At 38.2% G+C, this 14,927-nt stretch overlaps 1 long non-coding RNA gene across 1 annotated transcript; it reads right to left on the bottom strand.

The window, feature by feature from the left end:
* Window positions 1-559: 559 nt before the first annotated feature.
* Window positions 560-2,175, bottom strand: LOC145638044 (uncharacterized). Its single transcript, XR_014114595.1, has 2 exons — window positions 1,988-2,175; window positions 560-770 (listed from the first exon to the last, which is right to left on the bottom strand). It is a non-coding gene; the product is annotated as an uncharacterized LOC145638044 (long non-coding RNA).
* Window positions 2,176-14,927: the final 12,752 nt, after the last annotated feature.

Here is a 14,927-nt window from a genome sequence, read left to right as displayed (position 1 = left end):
ATGAACCAAACCGCTTATAAATCGAACCGTTTACAAACTTTTTTTTTTTTTAATAGTACAAACTTTTTTATATAATTAAATGGATTAAATATTAGAAATCTTAGAATATATTTAGCATATATTCCAAACTTATCAATTTTTCTTGAGAGCCACATTATCAAGAACTACGAGAAAATGAAACAGGAACTTGAATAGCCAATGACACATATGATGGCTAGATTTTGTATATGACACATGTTATGCTCATATGTTTTAATAGCAGGCCAAATTTCAATATTTCAAGAGGGAATGGGGAGGGATCATTGCCATTGCCCATTGCCCACTGTGATGGATTAAGGATGTTGTTTTCTGTTCATCATTGGTCACACTCTTTTGGAATGTCAATTGTCAAAACCCTTAGTTTGCTCTGTTATCCTAGATGGGAAACTCCATAATTATCATGCCATGCCTTCCATGCTTAAACCAAAAATAAACTAAAATTATATTCAGCCTTGTATATAAAATGAAACAATTTTCTACCCACCTACCCCAAGTCCCCAACTTAATCCCACACACAAGATGATCATAAGAGATAAGAAATATGAAATAACAAACTTCCGTAAATACATAAATCAAGTCCACGGATTGAGAATAATACATCACTATAACTGAAGCATCGAATCAACATCCTTAAGCTTAGCAAATTTGCTGAGATAACTAAAACAGTAAAGTGTTAAGTCATTTCTTCAAGCTCAAACAAAAACTATGAATTCATTCTTCAATACACAACACTTCAATATAACAATCCCAAAACCAAGCAAAGTCCATTAGCAATTTTTTTCCACAGGAACATTACAACAGTTAGCAGACACAGCAAAATGGCAGAACAACAGACATGGCAGAACAACAGCAGCAGAACAGAAGAGTAGCAGTCAGCAGACATCAGAACAGTAAAGAACATTCAGCAGAATAGAAGAGCAGCAGACATGGCAGAACAGCAGAATAGAACAACAGCAGAATAGAGCAGCATAATTTCCATACCCTTTCTCCATTGCTAAAAAAACAGAAACAAAACAACACATTTCATCATAAGTAGATGTAGTGGAGCAACCATATTCCATTATATGTCAACTCATCAGCAAAGAACATGGTATATATTAAAAACTGACCAGAAACTCTTGCAAGTTGGATTAGTTTATTAATGAGAATATATGATTGGCAATGTTCTAATAATCTCAAATATGTACAATTCCGTCTCTTGAATGTTCGTGTGTTACCAATTACCCTTAATCAATTGACTCTGATCATCAAATTATAGACTTTTTTTTTTAGGGAAATTTGATGCATTATTATTTTAGCAACATTTGGGCCCAAACTTCAGTTTATAATAGACTAGTAATGCTCCTGGACATAATTTAATGGAATTTACAACATTCTTCAACACTTTCTGTCAATTTAATTCCTAATTCACTCTAATTTTCAATTCCTAAAACAATTAAACTTATATATCCTTATAAACAAAACCCCATTCTTCAACACTTTCAGTCAATTTATTCATTTATATATATAAAATCAACAACTTGGCCATCTTTTATATACTATTACTATCATCCATTCATACCCAAATTTACATTTTCAATTGCCATGCATTATAAGAAATGCATAAACAAAATATAAATAATAATAATAAAAAAAAAATCCAATTCATACCAACAAAAAATATCAATTAAAGTCGATGGAAACAAAAAATATCATGTGCCAATGACCATGATATATTATCGACAAGCTACTATACCTAAATAAATTAATGTTTGATTGCTAAGAATTGGAGTGCTTGCATGTGAATTATACAATTCTTCGATTTAATTTGTTATATATATTTTATATACTTACTCCAATATAAATTGGTTAAATCATGTAACTAAGAATTTCATACCTGAATTCTACATCCTAGCTTAGATTCTACACTACAACATCGCAAGAAGTACGAGAAAGAGAGAGTTCATACCTGAATTTGGAGATTTAGGGCAGCAACAACATCGATGAGAGAGAGGGAGATCAGGACAGCTTCAAGGTTTGGTATTCTGGCAACCGTGAATGAATGTATGAGGGAGACGGAGGCACCGTGAGCCCGTGAGAATGAATGTCACGGAGAGGGAGATCTGAGAGGCGACGTGAGCCCGTGAGAATAGAGTGAGAGTGAAAGGGTTTCAAAAGGGTTTCATGTAAATCTAACCATTTATTTTTTAATCTATGGTTGAGAATGGTGATCTGCGTGTGTTGTGGGAGAAAGAATCTAACCATTGATTTTTTAATCTATGGTTGAGAGTGGTGATCCGTGTGTGTTGTGGGAGAAAGAATCTAACCATTGATTTTTTAATCTATGGTTGAGAGTGGTGATCCATGTGTGTTTGTGTGTTGTATATTCATCTACAAAAATATTATTCCCTCAATTCTTAAGTATTTTTTTGCCCCATTTGATCGGGATCAGTGCCCAAGACACGTATTAAAACATCAACTAGTATATCTTTATTTTCATACACGTAAAAATTATAAAAACGTTATATTAATAAAATGTATAAATAGATAAATTTAAAAAGATCACTCATGAGTCTATAACTTTGTACTAATACATACGAATAACGATGATACGAATATTTAACTATGAGATAGTTAGATGCCATGTGTTAATAATGTGTACATATGATCGATTGAACTAATCAATATTACCTTGTTAATTAGTCATTACTGTTTTCTTTCATTATACAAATCAAAGTACTTTGTATTATCTTCATAATTTCATGAAAATATATAATAATAAACGAGTCATAATTATCAGTCTTGTTGACTAATCAAGTATCGAATTACCAAATTGCAAATTTCCATTTCACAAGAACTCATCAAATCATGACTATGATACTACGCGTAGTATATAAATGCTTAAATAAGAAGCATATAATAACCTAATTGTAAAACAATAATACATTAATACACTAACTCTTATAATCTACTTCGTAATAAACTAGTAAGATCAGTATGACTAAACTTGAAACAGAACATAATATGTATTTATAAAATCAATGAGAATTTGTTTATAATATGATGCCTAAATATGAAATGATTTGCGACTTTATATAAAACTTGTGAACGCAAAAGGTTAGCAATTACTATCAAATTTCAAACCAAAACCATTTAACTGCCCGAATCCAAACAACTCGATAAACAATTTATTTTTTAAAACCGAAAACCGACCCGAACCGTAATTTAGTAAACTTGAAATGGAACCGATCTGAATAACGTTAAACCATAGAAGAACCGAACCAATTATAAACTGAACCGAAAAAGAACTGAACCATTTATAAACTGGACCAAAAAAGAACCGATCTAGTTAAAAACTGGACCGAAAAAGAACCGAACCAGTTATAAACTGAACCAAAAAAGAACCAAACTGTTTCTAACCCGAAACCGTTTCCAACCCGAAACTGTTTAAACTGGGATAAAAACCGTTTACACCGCACCGTTAACAAACCGCAACCCGTCTGCACCGAGCCGTTTACTACCCGGACTGTTTACAACACGAAACCGAATTAAAACCGCTCAAGAATAAACCAAAACCGAATCGAACTGATAACTATTTAAACAGAACCAAAACCGACCCGTGAGACAATTAAACCGATTCCAAACCGACCCGATTTAATACCGAACCGATTTCAAACCAAACTGTCAAACCGTTTTGACAGTGCTACTGAAAGCTATTAAGAACCAATCCTTAAGTACTTAAGAAGCACTTAAGGAATGCTTCTAGTTTATGATGTTAAGAGTGAACAAGTTTTCAAAAGGTTATACGGATGCAAGTTTCCAAATAGGCAAGATGACTTTAGATGTTGATCTAGATACATTTTGCGTCTAAATGGAGAAGGACGGTAAGCTTGAAGAATTCAAAGCAGAATGTCGTCGCATACTCAATGTCAAAATATGTGTTTTAGCTACAGTCTAAGTAGATAAGGAGGAAGTTTGGATCAAATTGTCTTGTGACTAAAAGGACGCCTTTGCCAAAACAAAGGAGCCAAGGTTAGATCACATAACAAATCCAAGCAAATAAATATGAGATATCACCTAATCTATAAGATCAATGACAAGCGGAATGTCGTGATCTGCAAAATTTTATTATGAGTGAGAAATCACTAAACCCCTTCCATGGACTAAGATATGAGAGTCATATTAAAGACTTGGATTGAAGCAAGTTATGTAATTTAAGTTGTGTATGTTTTGAGAAAACATATTACATAAGTGTAGACACCCATTTGTGTCTCCCCAAAACCAAACCCGGTGATGAGTGCCTTTCACGTCGAGTCATGATCGAATGAAACGAAAGTGTGGAAAGGTCTAGTGTTGCGGAAAGTTTTATTTCTTTTCTTTTCTCCCTGTTTTGGAAAACTTTATTTTAAGAAAACAGCTAATCCAGTTTTGTTGGTCCATGATATGGGTCCAATAATGGTGTAGTTGGATGGGGCTTGCAAAGACCTTTCCAACGATATATTATAAGCCCAATTCCGATGAATATTGAGGATGTTATGGTCAATTTACTAAACTGGGCTCGGTTTGAGCTTTATGTACGGCCCAATGATCTAGGAGAGGGTCTAATATGATTTATCATTCCTAATGCAATTAGGAATGGTTAAAGTCTTCTAGAATCTTCTAGAAGGTTCTTTTCATTCCTAATTCAATTAGGACTTTTCAGAGTTTTAATCAAGATCAAATAGCATTTTCGAAGAAATTATATTATTTTATCTTCCAGTACAGTAAACTTATCAGATTTTCAAAAACGCGTTGGAATTAAGACTGGAGTTTGTAGACACCCATTTGTGTCTCCCCAAAACAAAACCCAGTGATGAGTATTCACGTCGAATCATAATCGAATGAAACAAAGTGTGGAAAGGTCTAGTGTTGCGGAAACTTTTATTTCTTTTCTCTTCTCCCTGATATTGAAAACTTTATTTTAAGAAAACAGACAATCCATTTTGGTTGGTCCATGATATGGGTCCAATAGTGGTGTAGTTGGATGGGGTTTGCAAAGACCTTTCCAACGATATATTATAAGCCCAATTCCGATGAATATTGAGGAAATTATGGCCAATTTACTAAACTGGGTCCGGTTTGAGCTTTATGTACGGCCCAATGATCTAGGGGAGGGCCTAATATAATTTATCATTCCTAATGAAATTATGAATGATTTTAGTCTTCTAGAACATTCTAGAAGGTTCTTTTCATTCCTAATTCAATTAGGACTTTTCAGAGTTTTAATCAAGATCAAATAACATTTTCGATGGAATTATATTATTTTATCTTCCAGCATGGGAAACTTATCAGATTTTCGAAAACGCGTTGAAAATCAGTTTGGCGTCCAACCCCAGGCCTTGGCGCTTGGAACCAGGCTTGGCGCCTGGCGCTAGCCACTGGTGCTGGCGCCAACTAGCCAGGGCTGGCGCCAATGTGGTTTTGCGATCTTCAGACTCTGTTTTGTTAAATTATCTTTTTTGGATGATTTTCTCTATAAATATCGTATTAAAAACTCCGTTTTCATTCACCAACATTCACGAATTACCAATTATCAATTACCATTCACCAATTCTCCACAATCAAGTATTCTTTAGCATTCTTTCTTTTTTGTTTTAATACAAAATTCCGCATTCACAAGATCTAGAAACACTTAGCCATATTCGAAGTTGCCTTCGCCCTAGACATGAAAGGTTTAATTTCTGAGGGTTTGGTCCCAAATCTCTATTTCAATTATTTAATTTAATTGTTTTGTTTTATTATTTTTCCTTGAAGTTACTAACGTGTGTATTTTGTTATTAGAAAGAGGTATGAGGCATCCAAGTAAGTACTTTAATTGATTTATTGATATTATGATGTAGAAATCATGTTTACATTGTTATTATGATATTCATAGTATCATGTTTAGGGTAAATTTAATATCAAGTATGATTAAAAGTATAATGCTTCCTATGTTCTTCCTAATATTAATTCATGTTAGTATCATGTTAGGGCTAAAGATTTGATTTTTATTGCTTAGTGACATGCTAGGGTTTGTTATTAATCTTGTTAGTATCATGCCTAGGATCTTGCTATTTTTATTATGCTTTAATATTAACATGAACATGATTATGATTATAATTGTTATAATTTATTATTATTTTGATGATGATTATTTTATTTATGATGATTATGATTATTATTATGATATGATTATTATTATTATTCTTCATGATTATTCATTATTATGTTGCTTGATGCTTATTATTTATTGCTTGATCACACCTTTTATGCATGTTTAAAGGGGAATTGGTACTTGTAATCACGCTTAATAAGATAATTAATAATCTTGTTAGGTTAACTTTGATTATAATTCAAGTGATCGCCAATGATAGTTTATTTGTGCATTAAATTCAACCAACATAGATTAAACAGGTTTAGGGTTAACCTATTGATTGTATGTTAGTCAGAAAGCGCACATGAATACAAGCAGAATAAAGTAGAGACCTATTATTAGGGCAGGTTCAATCTCTTTTAGGTTAGATTTGTACCTTCATCCCCGAACCCTTATTTGGTTCATGACCTTATGGAGTTGACGATCTCTTGGATCATTAAGGGGTGTAACCTTCACCTCGTGAACGGTTTACAAGTTCCTTAAAAACTTGTTGGCGACTCTTTTGCTCTATCTTCTTCCCTTTTGAACGCCACCGTACTTTAGTGTATGATCACAGTGGGGTTCAAGCTAGTGGGATTTTTAAAGGATTAAAATTATTCCCTACAGCGTCCAACCCCAGGCCTTGGCGCCTGGAACCAGGCTTGGCGCCAGACGCTAGCCATAGGCGCTAGCCACTGGTGCTTGGCGCCAGTTAGCCAGGGTTGGCGCCAATACTGTTTTGTGATCTTCAGTCTCTGTTTTGTTAAATTATCTTTTTTGGCTGATTTTCTCTATAAATATCGTATTAAAAAACTCCGTTTTGATTCACAAATTATCATCTACATCTATCATTCATCAACTCTCTTCATTCACAAGTTTTCAATAACCAACTCTCATCAAGATTTTCTTGATTATTCTCTCTCTCTCTTTTTCTAAACTAGCCTTTTCTCGAATACAAAATTCCGCATTCGCAAGATCTAGAAACACCTAGCCATATTCGAAGTTGCCTTCGCCCTAGACGTGAAAGGTTTAATTTCTAAGGGTTTGGTCTCAAATTTCTCTTCCAATTATTTAATTAAATTGTTTTGATTATTATTTTCCTTGAAGTTACTAACGCGTGTATTTTGTTATTAGAAAGAGATACGAGGCATCCAAGTAAGTACTTTAATTGATTAATTGATTTATGATGTAGATATCATGTTTATATTGTTGTTATGATTCCTAGTATCATGTCTAGGGTATTTTTAATATTAAATATGATTGTTGCGATGCTTCCTATGTTCTTTCGAACATTTATTCATGTTAGTATCATATTAGGGTTAAAGATTTGATTTTTATTGCTTAGTGACATGCTAGGGTTTGTTATTAATCTTGTTAGTATCATGCCTAGGATCTTGCTATTTTTATTATGCTTTAATATTAACATGAACATGATTATGATTATAATTGTTATAATTTATGATGATTGTGAATATTATTGTTATTATTATTTTGATGATGATTATTTTATTTATAATTATTATTCATGATGTTGATTATTTATTATGTTGCTTGATTATATTTATTGTTATTGCTTGATCACACCTTTCATGCATGTTTAAAGGGAATTTGGTACTTGTAATCACGCTTAATAAGATAATTAATAATCTTGTTAGGGTTAATTTGATTATAATTCAAGTGATCACCAATAATAGTTTATTTGTGCATTATATTCAACCAACATAGATTAAACAGGTTTAGGGTTAATCCTATTGATTGCATGTTAGTCAGAAAGCGCACATGAATACGAGCAGACTAAAGTAGAGGCCTATTATTAGGGCAGGTTCAATCTCTTTTAGGTTGGATTTGTACCTTCATCCCCGAACCCTTATTTGGTTCATGACCTTATGGAGTTGACGATCTCTTGGATCGTTAAGGGGTGTAACCTTCACTTCGTGAACGGTTTACAAGTTCCTTAAAAACTTGTTGGCGACTCTTTTGCTCTATCTTCTTCCCTTTTGAACGCTACCGTACTTTAGTGTATGATCACAGTGGGGTTCAAGCTAGTGGGATTTTTAAGGCTTGAAATTATTCCCTACAGTTTTTGGCGACTCCACTGAGGAGGATTTCTATTTTAATTCCTGAATTTGTTTCGGCAATGATTTAGAATGAGTGGATGAGACTCGAAAAGTTCTAAGTATTTCATGTGCGTAATTTTGATTAACATTATTGTCATACGCATAAAAAGGTTCTCATTGGAAAGACCATCCGTAATGAGTCAAAAACATAGGATTTTGTTTGCAGAATTATGTTTAAACATAAATTATTATTTCTCTTATTTAATTATGGTTTTGGAAATTAAATTAAATGTCCAAAATAATTATGAATTGATGGGCGCATCAAGTTGATGACCTGGTGAATGAAACCCCAAAGGTGAACAAAATTCATATATTATTTAAGTTCTTAGTTTGAAATCGTTAAAGTGGACATAAATGATTTCAATAAATTGACTATCATGTAAGATTGATTGGAAAGCGCAGTTTCATGGGCAATAGGGGCATAGTGATGCTCGGTAAGTCACTTGGATATGCATGAATGATGCATGATCGAACTATTGACCTACTTTGAAATTCAAGTATAGAATTTCCGGATATATTAGTGGATTCTTTTGACATGAGTGGAACATTGATTTCATTCAATGGATGTTTTGACTATGATACATTCAAACGTCTTCCCGTAACTGGAGATTATAAAGGATGTTTCCTGGTTATTTCAAAAGTTGAGTGGGAACCTTATTACTTCAAGATTGGATTGAGTATACCTATTAAATTAGGGACTCTGTCATGGCCGCTTGAAGAGGGAGAATTCATAAAATACGTGGCCACGTTCCACTACTAGAAAACAGGTAAATAGCGACGGACTGCTTCTGACAGACACCATTTTTCCGTCGGAAAAGTCGAAAATTCCGACGGATTTCTATTCCGTCGGATATTTCCGACGACTTTAAGAATTCCGTCGGAAATCTGTCAAAAATTTGCGATGAAAAATAATTTCATCGGAATATATGCACTTCCGACGGAAAATTCCGTCGGAAAGTACCATTTCCGACGGAAAATTCCGTCGGAAAGTACCATTTCTGACGGAATAAATATCCGTCGGAACTTTCCGACGAACTTTCCGTCGGAATAATAATTAAAAAAAAATTCCCAAAACCCTACCCTATCTTTTTCCGCCTCTTATTTCTCTTTTCCCCAACTCTTATTATTTCCGCCTCTTTCTTTTTCCACTTCTCCTTCTCTCTCATCTCTGGTTTTCCTTTAACCCTACCCCATTTCTCTTTCCTCTTCTCCTTCTTCTGTTCTCCTTCAGTCTTCTTTCTTTTTCCTCCTCTTCTCCTTCTTCTTTCAGTTTCCTTTCTCTCTCTCCTCTCTCTAGCCGCACAACCTATCTTCTTTTTATCTGATCTCTTGCTACTCCCTCTATTCTCTTTTATCTCTCCTCCATTGTTGATGTCCGAAGCTAGCCCACAAAGCACACCGATGTATTTTCCGACCAAGTTCCCGGCATGTTGTGGTTTTAAGGTCAAGTTCGACCATGGAAACGCTAGATCTAGCGTTTTTATGGTCGAATTTGGCCTTATATAACCATATTCAAGGCTAAATTTGGTTGATTGTGGTCGAATTTTTGCGGCCAGTGTAGATCAATTGTTTTTTCATTTTTTTTTCAATTTTTTTGTTCTGAATTTTTTTTATTCAGTTTTTAGTTTTTTTTTTTAATTTATTTTCTGGATTTAAGTTTCTAGTACTGGATTTATTTGATCTGAATTTTTTTTTTATTTGTTTTCGGGTTTGGGTTTTGTGTTGGGATTTTATTTTATTTTTCTTTTCTTTTTGTTAATTTCTGGGTTGTAATGGTTTGTTCGGCGGTGGAGGTGGTGGCTTTAGGTGGTTGGTGGGGTGGTTCACGTAGGCGAGGTGGTAGATCTTGGCTTGTTTGTGTTGGTTAAGGACTTAGGGTTAGGTGGGTATGGGTTCTCGTGGGTGTGGGTGTGGGTGATGGATCGGGTTACGGGGGCTGGTGATACGGGTTAGGGGTGGTAACATGTGGTTTGGGCTGGTTTTTAATAATTTTCTGACGGATTTTCCGTCGCAACTTTCCGAGGAAATTGTGTCCGTCGGAGATTTACGACGGATTTATACGGTGCCAGAAAACCTCTTCCGATGACCGAATTCCGTCGAAAATTCCGTCGAAAGGGTCCGTTTTCCTACGAACCATTTTCCGACAACCCGTTCCGACGGAATTCCGTCGGAAACGCGTTTTCCGACGGATTTCGGGGTTCTTCCGACGGAATTTTTCCGTCGGAAACAGGTTATTTTCTTGTAGTGTTCTAACGCATTACTCAGTAATCATTTGGTTTTATAATTCTAACTCAGATTTCAAGAAACGATTTGTGATTAATATGATCTCGACATGTGATGCAATCATATTATCAAATTGCCACATATTGACTTAAGGAATTTGAATATTGCACACTTGTCTCAGACAAGTGGGAGATTGAAGGAATTCTGCCTTCGTCATGTGCAATTACTAGATGTATAAATGGATCAAATTATGGAGATAATTAAGTTCGTACATTTGGGTCGTCGTTATATCATAATTAGAGGTAAATGATCGTTGGACTAGTAAAATAGGTCAAAGCCCACTTGGACAAATCCTATAAGGTCACATAAAGGGCCTAGATCGAGCACAAGAGGACGAGGCCCATGATGGCCCTCATCCTCTATAGTGGCCGGCCATATGGAGAGGATTGGAGGGTTTTGGGCTTCCTATCCTAGTCTAATAATAATGTGGTTATATACAGACTAGTTGCCTAGAATTTGCATGACAAGAGAATTCAGTTGATTAGGAAGATAAAAAATCCGTGTTAGAAAACACGAGACCAAGCCCTCTCAAACTTCCCTCTCTCTCACGGCTCTCTCTTCTCCCTCAGCGCCTCTCAAGGTCGTTCGTGGTGGTGGTGGTTTGTGGTGGTCGGTTAGTCCATTAAAGGTGGTGATTGCAGTTTTCCCTTTCACTTGGCCAATCTAGTATTGGTAGACGGCTGGTTCGAACCTCGTGGACTAAGTAGAGGAGCAACGCTTGGGGATTTATTCTCTCCCTGATTTGTCTGTCAAATAGCTTCGTGGAATTCACGCTTCAAAGGTATGGTTATATGTCTTGTGTGTTATGCATGCGATCTTGGGATTAGGCGCTTTATAAATATGATTCATGTTTTTCCGCTTTATAGTACCTATAAACTCCTACATGGGCACCTGGTGGTGCATGAGTGGGGCAATGAGGAGAGTGGGGGGTGTGGTAATGGAGGAACATGAGCGTGTGTAAGGCGTGGGGACTATGAGTGGGGTGGGGGAAGTGGCGGAGCAAGGATTTTCAACCGGGGGTATGAACTACAAACGTCCCATAATTTGAGAAAAATATTTTTTAAAAAATACTTGACCTCATAAAATGTTTATTACTTGAAAGTTAAAAGCCTAAAAATCCAAAAGCTTAGTCATACGATCAAAGAAATTTGAAAAATAATTACATATTACAGTTTTATTCTTATAAACATGAATTGTTAGAGATTGGGTCGAGTTCTTATTGTTTAGACATGTTCGAATCAGATGAACTATTTTACATTTTGATTTGGGTATTTTTACCCAACCAGCTGGCCCAATCCGAGCCAACCACGTATCACTGGAAGGGGCGCCAACCTGGCCCTTCTAGATGGTGACACGTGGTAGGTAGATTTGGCCCCCTGGGAATGGCGGCTTTAAAGGCCCAAATCTTAAGGGGCCCCTGTAAAAACGGCGTGCCCTTTCTTAGGGCACAAAACTCTAGAAAGGGCACACATTCCTAGAGCCTTATAAATAGGGAACATTCCCCTCATTTATGGGGATCAGATTCTTTTCAGAGACAACTTTTATGACCTAACCTTGATTGAATACCAATCATTGTCTGAACTGTCACTCTTAAGATACAGTACGCCTGAGCTTGGAATCCAAGCAAATAACTTTATTTCCGCACGTTTTACTCCGAGTACATCACTAACTTAATCTTCGGAGGCGGACCACCGACCATCCAGCGGTCCGATTGCTTTGCAGGTACAGGCGCCCCTTGCTGGATCCGGTCTTAGTGTTGTAACTCTCCCGAGGGACAAAAAACCCCCAAACATTTGGCGCCGTACCAAATCCTAAGACCAATCGGCCTCCGAAAAACATAGTGGTCCAGACGGACCATGACTTAGGGAACGACGTTGATGTCGAAACCTATGTGGATCCAAATGGATCCCTCATCTATAGACGCATCCGCAGTAAAGAAAAGCACGAGCGTCACCCTGACTAGGCGGGGCCAAGCAAAATGGCTGGTCAGCCAAAGAAGCCCTCGGGGCGGCCGGGTGATCCTTCCCAGGCGACAGGATCAACTCCCGTTACCCGAGACGAACTCATGAAACTCCTGAGCAGTCTCAGGGGTGAAATCAAACAACCTGCCACCAAGAGGTCGCCTACTCCTAGAAAGGAGCAGTCGGCCAAGAAGCCAGCTCAAGCTGGTAAACAGAAGTCGGTCAGGGACCGCCAGCCGACTCATCATCCTGCCCTTAAGGAGAAGGCTCGGCCCCAATTTGACCTCACTAGACTCCGTTTCCCAAAAACGGGTACAAGAAAAGCCATCCGGAACATACAGTCGGATGGTAGCAAGAAAACATTCTTCGATGCTCAACATTACATTGAGCAGAAGAAAACTCAACTAGCAGAGTCGGCTTCTACGTCGACCTACCATGATAGCTTTCGGAATACCTCTGCAAGGTATTCTTCGTCTGTACATGAGAATCCAGCAAGCAGCCCTCGGGTTCAGTCTGGCCCTCATGTGATCCATTCGGCCCAGTACATGGCTCCGCCATTGTACCAGTCGCCCGCTTTACCTTACATGCAGCCTACCCTCTTTGGAGGCCAGGCGGCATACTTCTCTATGAACATCCCTGCCAAAAAGACAAGCCTTGATTTGGGCAATGTACAATAGAGAGATATAGAAGGTCTGCGTTCCTATGTTAGACGGTTCAATCTGGTGCGAATCCAGATTCATGGGCTGTCTGATGAGGTCGCCTTCAGAGACTTCTTTAAGGGTCTGAAGGACGGGTCTACTTTCAAGTATGAACTCGTCCGCAAATAAATTTTCACTCTGCAGGGAGCATTGCGAGAGGCGAAAGCCTATATACATGTGACCGAACTCTGCTGCTCCAATAAGCAGTCGGACCCTAAGAAGTCCGGCCAACAGAAGGAGAGTCGGCCTGCTCAGCCAGCTCCTAAGCTAGAAGAGAGCAAAAAGAAAAAATAAATTTGGGTCATTGATAACTCTGATCAACCGGCCTAGAAGAAGAAAAAAGAGTGGAAACCATACGTTCCAAGGTACGAGTTCCACAAGGACTGCTGCTCCATCCTCTTGGAAATCAAGGATCGGATGACTCTCGAGAAGCCGACCCCTATGTAAGGTTCCGCTGAAAATCATAACAAAAGCAAACACTGCCATTTCCACGAGGATGTCGGCCATGACACGAACGACTGCTTCAGTCTCAAGCGGGAGCTTGACCGTCTGGCCGACAAGAGACAGCTGAAGTCCTATGTGAAGTCCAAAGTGACTTCCAAGGCAAATCCGGGGCAGTCCAAGAAGAAGACTCCCCAGCCTGCTATTAGTGCCGAAAGCGATGAAGATCCGGTGTATACAATAGAAGACGAATTTGCCGGGGGTGGCCCGACCATTCGGGGCACCAAAGACCGTCTGAGAAAGATGGTCAACTCTGTTGAAGAAGGAGAGGCGGAAGGCACATCCGCCTTCCCTAAAGTTGTCACCACCGAGCAGGACAGAGGCAAAGTCCGTCGGCCGCATGATGACCCTGTGGTCATTGAATGCAAGGTGACTAACCAACTGGTTGGTCGAATTTTGATTGACACAGGCAGCTCCTCTGACCTCATCAGCCTCAAATGCTTATCCAATCTCAAATACAAACCGGATAGCATGATAGAAGTCCCTCACACCCTTGTTGGGTTTGGGGGAGGACTTGTGCACCCAATCGGACGAATTGACTTACCCGTCCGCTTGGGGAATAGGGGAGACGGTCGGCACATGACCATCCGTTTCCTAGTGGTTGAAGAGCTCACAGCTTACAACCTCATTTTTGGCCGACCCACTCTAAATGAGTGTAAGGTCGTCATCATTCCTACTCTCATGCTGCTCAAGTATGAGAAGGATGATGGAACAGTCAGCTCCCTCAATGGGGACCAGAAGACGGCTCAAGTGTTATCTCTCGGACGTCAAGCCCGCAGCCGTAGCATCCGGCCGGGGCAAGCAGACAATCGACCTTGACGATGTCGAGGAAGAACAGTCGACCCCACCAGCCGGTAAGAAAAGAAAGACTGATCAGCTGGTGGTGTCCAAAAAAGAAAAACAATAGCAATCACTGACCGGGGAACGGTCAGATGATCTTCGTCCCCAGCCTGCTGGCGAGCACATTGATATCCCTCTAGACGACAGTCCCCCAGAGCGGACGGTTAAGGTGGGGACAGTCGCATTTACTAAGCTGGGAGAGAGCTTGCACCAGCTGTTGAGAGAATTCAAAGACATCTTTGCCTTTGAAGTGGAAGAGATGCCACGCATCAACCCGGATCTCGCTGTCCACAAACTTGCCGTGGATCCTAAAAAGAAGCCCATCCGGCAAAAGAAAAGAAACAACGGCGAGGAAAGA

The sequence above is a fragment of the Chenopodium album genome, chromosome 7 (assembly GCF_948465745.1).
Source record: "Chenopodium album chromosome 7, dcCheAlbu1.1, whole genome shotgun sequence".
Classification (NCBI taxonomy): Eukaryota; Viridiplantae; Streptophyta; class Magnoliopsida; order Caryophyllales; family Amaranthaceae; genus Chenopodium; species Chenopodium album.
This window is presented reverse-complemented; position numbering and strand designations above follow the sequence as displayed.